Source organism: Lithobates pipiens, unplaced genomic scaffold (genome assembly GCF_037356315.1).
Source record: "Lithobates pipiens isolate NorthernLeopardFrog02 unplaced genomic scaffold, aLitPip1_a1.2 Scaffold_13, whole genome shotgun sequence".
Taxonomy (NCBI): domain Eukaryota; kingdom Metazoa; phylum Chordata; class Amphibia; order Anura; family Ranidae; genus Lithobates; species Lithobates pipiens.
This window is the reverse complement of record NW_027507718.1, coordinates 298909672-298915671: the sequence shown is the minus strand read 5'-3', so window position 1 is coordinate 298915671 and position 6000 is coordinate 298909672. Positions and strand designations below refer to the sequence as shown.

The 6000-nt window shown below is 42.5% G+C and overlaps 1 protein-coding gene across 1 annotated transcript in view; it reads left to right on the top strand.

Annotated features, from left to right (window-relative positions):
- The first annotated feature begins 232 nt into the window (after nt 1-232).
- TNIP3 (TNFAIP3 interacting protein 3) overlaps nt 233-6000 on the top strand; it is an 80953-nt gene continuing 75185 nt past the window's right edge. Inside the window, exon 1 of the mRNA XM_077478571.1 lies at nt 233-359. The gene's annotated coding sequence lies outside the window, so the exon portion shown is untranslated. The remainder of the gene's footprint in view (nt 360-6000) is intronic.

The window sequence follows — 6000 nt, the reverse complement described above, 5'->3', positions numbered from 1 at the left end:
AATAAAATATTGAAATAAAAGTCTCAGCAACATTCAGAATAGTTGTAATGCAGTGAATGTTGAATGTTCCCAAGGTCATCCTGATGGCCTTGATTTCACCCTCCTCTCACCCAAGTCCTCTCTGGAATGCAGTGGTGCACAGACATGCACATATCCTCCTCTGACATTTCAGCTCTCTCATTGTGGAGAAAGAGCCTGGTTATGCCTACAAAGGTTAGGAGTGCAGCAAGGGGAGAGATAAATACATCAGCAAAAGTGATGATCCAACCCTTTTTCATCCTGTCCACATCCACTAATATAGATAGGTTGAAAAGGAGAGAAAGCAAACACAAGACCTCTGCAAAAAGCCTCCAAAACAGGTATTTTTAACTAACTTTTTAACTGTCTGTGGGCAAATAGGATTACAGCTTTCTGAATACTTAATACTTTTTCATTTTTCTTCTAGCCCCGCCAGCTAGTAGCTAGTATAGCAGGTATTGCTGGCGCATTAGGTAACACAGACTGGCCATAGATATCAAAGCGTAGCATTAAATGTGAGCATGGGCCGCTACATAAATAAATGCAAATGCTCAGGTGACCCGAGGATTCATGTTTATGCTGTCAAATAGGAAAGGCACATGTAAACTCTTATGCTATAAAGATGTAATCTGTTCCATGCTTAGACCTATAATTACAGCACTTGGGAGAGGAAAGTCTTTTAATACTGATGTACTGCAGCTCTAACATGTCCTATAACTTTATAAAGAGGAGTGGAAAAATAAGACACCAGTGACAGCAAAGCCACAAAACCTACTATGCCCTAGGGTATTTACAGTATGGCAGGTTAACCAAAATCCAAAGAGACTGAGAGGTTTCCACGCCATCATCTAAAGCCATAATGGGAAACATCTAAGCCATTCCAATGTAAACACTGCAGAACACACCAATACAACATTCAACTATAGCAAACTTTAGATGGAAGGGGGTGTAGATTGTTCTATATAACCAAGTTATCTTTTTAACGGTATTACTTGACATGGTGGTTGTGGTTTTATTTCACTGTGTTGCTGAATTAGTGCTTGCAATAGCTGTACTCATTCTTTACAATTTTGGGGAAAACCCCATTTATTTCCTTTCTGTTCTGTATCTTTTTTTTTTTTTTTTTTGCAACATGTTTCCTTGCAGAATTTAACAGATGCTCCAATTGCACAATTGACTGTACAATGTATACATATGCATTTGTTTGTTAAAGTGGTTGTAAACCCTTACATATACCCAGTGAAGTGACTGGTCTCAGGTGATATACAGAGTTGCAACAAATCCTCCTACATAACTTGTCTGAGCTGTCAGAAAGCAGAGGGCGGAGAACTGAAACTACACTCTGCAGAACTCAGTGAGGAGAGCTCTGATAGCTGATTGGAGGGAAGGGACCCCCCCCTTTACACAGCACGCAGGACAGAGCTGAGAATGTCAATCTGCTGGAGGTTCCTCCTCTGTGACCTTTTTTCTCTTGCTTTCAGGAAAACTTGTCAGAAGTGATTCATGCTTATAGCAGAGGAACAAAGCAGCAGACATAAATGACACTTAGTGCTCTTAACCACTTCAATACAGGGCATTTTCACCCCCATCCTGCCCAAGCCATTTTTCAGTTTTCAGAGCTGTCACAGTTTGAATGCCAAATGTGCGGTCATGCAACACTGTACCCCACAAATAGAGCTTTCTTTTGGTGGCATTTGATCACCTCTGTGGTTTTTATTTTTTGCTCTATAAACAAAAGAAGAGCGACAAGTTTGAAAAAAAACACAATATTTTTTTTTACTTTTTACTATAATAAATATCCCAATTTAAAAAAAAAATGTCCTTTGTTTAGGCCAATATGTATTCTTCTACATATTTTTGGTAAAAAAAAATCAAAATAAGCATATATTTATTGGTTTGCGCAAAAGCTATAGCGTCTACAAAATAGGGGATAGTTTTATGGCATTTTTATAATTTATTTTTTTACCAGTAATGGTGGCGGTCTGCGATTTTTATCATGACTGTGACATTGTGGCGGACAGATACAGCGATCAGTGCTACACAAATGCATTGATTACATTATAAATGTCACTGGCAGGGAAGGGGTTAACGCTAGGGGTGATCGAAGGGTTAACTGTGTGTCCTAGGGAGTGATTCTAATTGTAGGGGGAGGGGACTCACAAGGGGAGGAGCCTGATCTGTGTTTCTCTGTACTGGGAACACATGATCGGTCTCCTCTCACCTGACAAGACATGGATCTATTTACACACACAGATCCATGGTCCTGCTTGGTTAACGGGCAATCGCGGGTGTCCGGCAGACATCGCAGTCTTGGGTCCTAAGTGACGTGGCGGGGAAGCTCAGGACATCATATGACACCCGACCAGGATGGGAGATCCCTCCAGCAAACGTCATATGACTATATGCGGGATGTGAAGTGGTTAATTGAGACAAGTACATACTATGGAAGGATATGCTTTGTTATTATTTGATATCTGAGGTTTACAACCTTTACAATGCTGCTCCTCCATAGACACAGTATGCTGAATGATTGTTTTTATCATAGGACAGAAAGTATGTTAGTGGCAGGATCACCGGATGAAAATAAAAAATGTATTTATTTCTTGCTCTTAGGCCGCGTACACACGCGGGGACTGTTCGCTCAACTTTGTCCGCTGAACAGTGTTTCGGCGGACAGTCCGCCCGTGTGTGGGCTTTCAGCGGACAGTTTCAGCGAACAGTCTGCTGAACAAGGTTTTTCGGAATTTCCGAAAAACTGTCCGCTGAAACCTTGTTTCAGCGAACAGTCCCCTCGTGTGTAGGCTTGTTCGTCAAACTAAGTTCCGCGCATACTCAGAAAGAATTTACAGGGCGGAAGCGCTCGGTCTTGTAAAACTAGTGTTCGTATTGAAGCTAGCATATTCGTCATGCTGCTAATTTTGTGGTTTTTTAATATAGCCCGTTCTTTTCTTCTTCGTAATGCAAGAAAAGTGAAGTAGCTTTGCTGCTTATATTCACACAGAGTTATACTACATGTTTTTATTCATCCTCATCCTATGATTAATCTTCCAATTATAGAAAAAATATATTCCAAATTAAAAACAAAACAAAAAAAAAAAAAAATATATATATATATATATATATATATATATATATTTATTTCAGAAAAAAAAAAAAAAGAATTTATCTATTACTATATATTTTTGGAACTACTATTGTCATTTTTTTTTTTTTTTTTTTTTTGGTGGGGGTTTTGAAACAAGATGGACTTGCATTTTTTTGGGCCAAGCAGGACTATGCAAGTAGAGATAGATAGATAGATAGATAGATAGATAGATAGATAGATAGATAGATAGATAGATAGATAGATAGATAGATAGATAGATAGATACCCAAACCAGCATTTTAGCCTACACATGATTGCATGTTCAAAATCAGCAGAGCTTCCCCTCATTTCAAATGTTAAGCCTCAAATGTACAGCGACTGCACTTCCAAGTGCACTTGCAGTGCTTTAAAAATTGCACTTGAAGTTAGCATATTTACATGAACGTGTGTTTTGTAAATAACCCCCAGAGTCTTTTGACATGTATCTGCCTACTCACAAATAAAGTTTGTTTTTTAACCCAAAATTATACAAAAATATTGATAAAAAAAATAAAAAAATTAAAAACATACAAGATTTTTTGGAAATAATAAATTTTTATTTTTCCTCAGAACCAAAATAAATCAAGAGGGAGGCAACACTGGAGATAATTTTGACGTTTGTGAAGCCTTTTGTCCCCCAGGCACACATCAAGTGAGTGGACACCAAAATTCCGAACCTGCGTAGCATGTACATAGGGAGCACAACCAGGTCCTAGAATCCCAAAGACCAGGAACAGCAGCAGATGAGATCTATGTCCCCAGACTGTGGTACTACAACAGCCTGCGTCTTCTTTCAGAGCAGACTGAAGCCAGGCAGTCACTTGCGACTCTTCCGTCTAGCCTTCCCTCCACGCGCCGCTGGAGGCTGTGCCTCTGGTGGTGGAGTTGTGGTAGGAGGAGGAGGAGGAGGAGGAGGAGCAGTAGGGTCTGTGTTGTAAAGCCTAGTGGTGGGTGTGAGCTCACCCTTCAGACCCCGTTGTATGGCATCAAAAAAGATTGCCTCACACAAGTTTCTTTGTGGTTTGTCCATTTCTTGGAGCTTGCTAGCCAGATAAGTGGCATAGGCCTCCTCCGGATTGGGGGGTTTGGACAAAATCTGCGTGGCTTGCCGTATCAGCACCAAGGACTCCTCCTCTGTACGGCCCATCCTCCTGGGCCTTTTGCTGGCTAGGCGGAGGGGAGGGACCTGGCTCTCAGTCTGACTCCTGCTGGGCCCAGCTAGCTCTTGTGTGTGGCTGGTCCCGGCCTCCTCCTCCATACCACTGGTCCCGGCCTCCTCCTGGGTGAGCTCATCCTGTGTAAAAAAACGAAGCACTCAATAACTAAAATATGTCTATATTTAGAAATCATCAATCACTAACAATTTTACAGTTCTCACTTGCAAATACATTTGTCTTGAAATACAAAAGGCTATCATTTTGACACCATCATTTTTCCATCAGTTCACCAAGATTTGAGCCACATTTGTGGAAACTACTGTATCCTTCTATCTAATTTAATTTGTGATGAAATCCTAGATTTGAAAGCAATTCAAACATTGAACTTGACACCATTAATATTTGAGCAATCCAAACGTTAGAAACTAAAATATACCTGGTTCCAGCTGGGCGCATCAACTTCGTCCAGCAAGGAAGGGTCTGGATCTTCCAGGGATGGCTCACCTGAGGTGGAGGGAAGGGTGGAGGGACGGGTAGACGGAAGAGTCGAAAGTGGCGGCCTGGCTTCTGACGTGTCATCCAGAAAACGCAGCCTGTCATAATACCACAGCCTAGGTACATAGACCTGACCTGCTGCTGATCCTGATGTTTGGGACTGTAGGATCTTTCTTTGCTCCCGCCTATACACACTACGCAGGTTCTTAATTTTGGCGTTCACAAACTCAGTGTCTGCCTGGGGGAGTCGGGTTTTCACAAACGCCAAAACTGTCTCCAGTGTCTTCTTCCGGGCAGCACGGATTGGATATTGGGGGTGTTTTGTATCCCACAGATTGCTGTGCGACTCCACTAAATCTAGAAAGGTTGAGAGGAAGGCCTCCTCCTTAAAGGGGTCTGCAGTATACCTTTGCATTTTCTGAAAAAACAAAAAAACAAAAAAACAAAACCAAAAAAAAAAGAAAAAAGAAAAAAGAAAAAAAAAAAGTCAGACCAAATGCACACTATATTGTGACAATGTAGGCGAGACACACACTACTACACACGCTACCCCACACACACACACACACTACCCCCCCCCCACACACACACACACACACACACAGTACCCCCCCCCCCACACACACACTACCCCTCCCACACACACACTACCCCTCCCACACACACAAACACTCCCCCCCCACACACACACACACTCTACACACACTACTGCCCCATACACACACACACACACACACACACACACACACACACACACTACCCCCCCCCCCACACACACACACACACACACACTACCCCTCCCACACACACACACACACACACACACACACACACACTAGCCCCACCCCCCTATACACCCACCCCCACACTACCACACAAAACACCAAGCCCACTCAACCACCAACCCACATAGAAATCAAGTAAACATCAATAAGAATAAAATTCAATATGCACATCCCTAACGCAGGCTTTAAATTAACCGAAAATAAAATGATAACTATCTTACCGTCGCGTGTAGCACTCGCTGCTTCCGTTCGGACAAGCGTACGGCCTCGTGGTAACGCTTTATATACAGCGCATGCGCTCAGGCTCCGCCTGCGTCGCCCGCCCCTGACGTTCCTTGCGACCGTGTTTCCCCGCCCCTTTTACCCTCCTTCCGCTGTGGGTGTATGAGAGTAGAAAATGGCGGACGCAAATTCGAGGAGC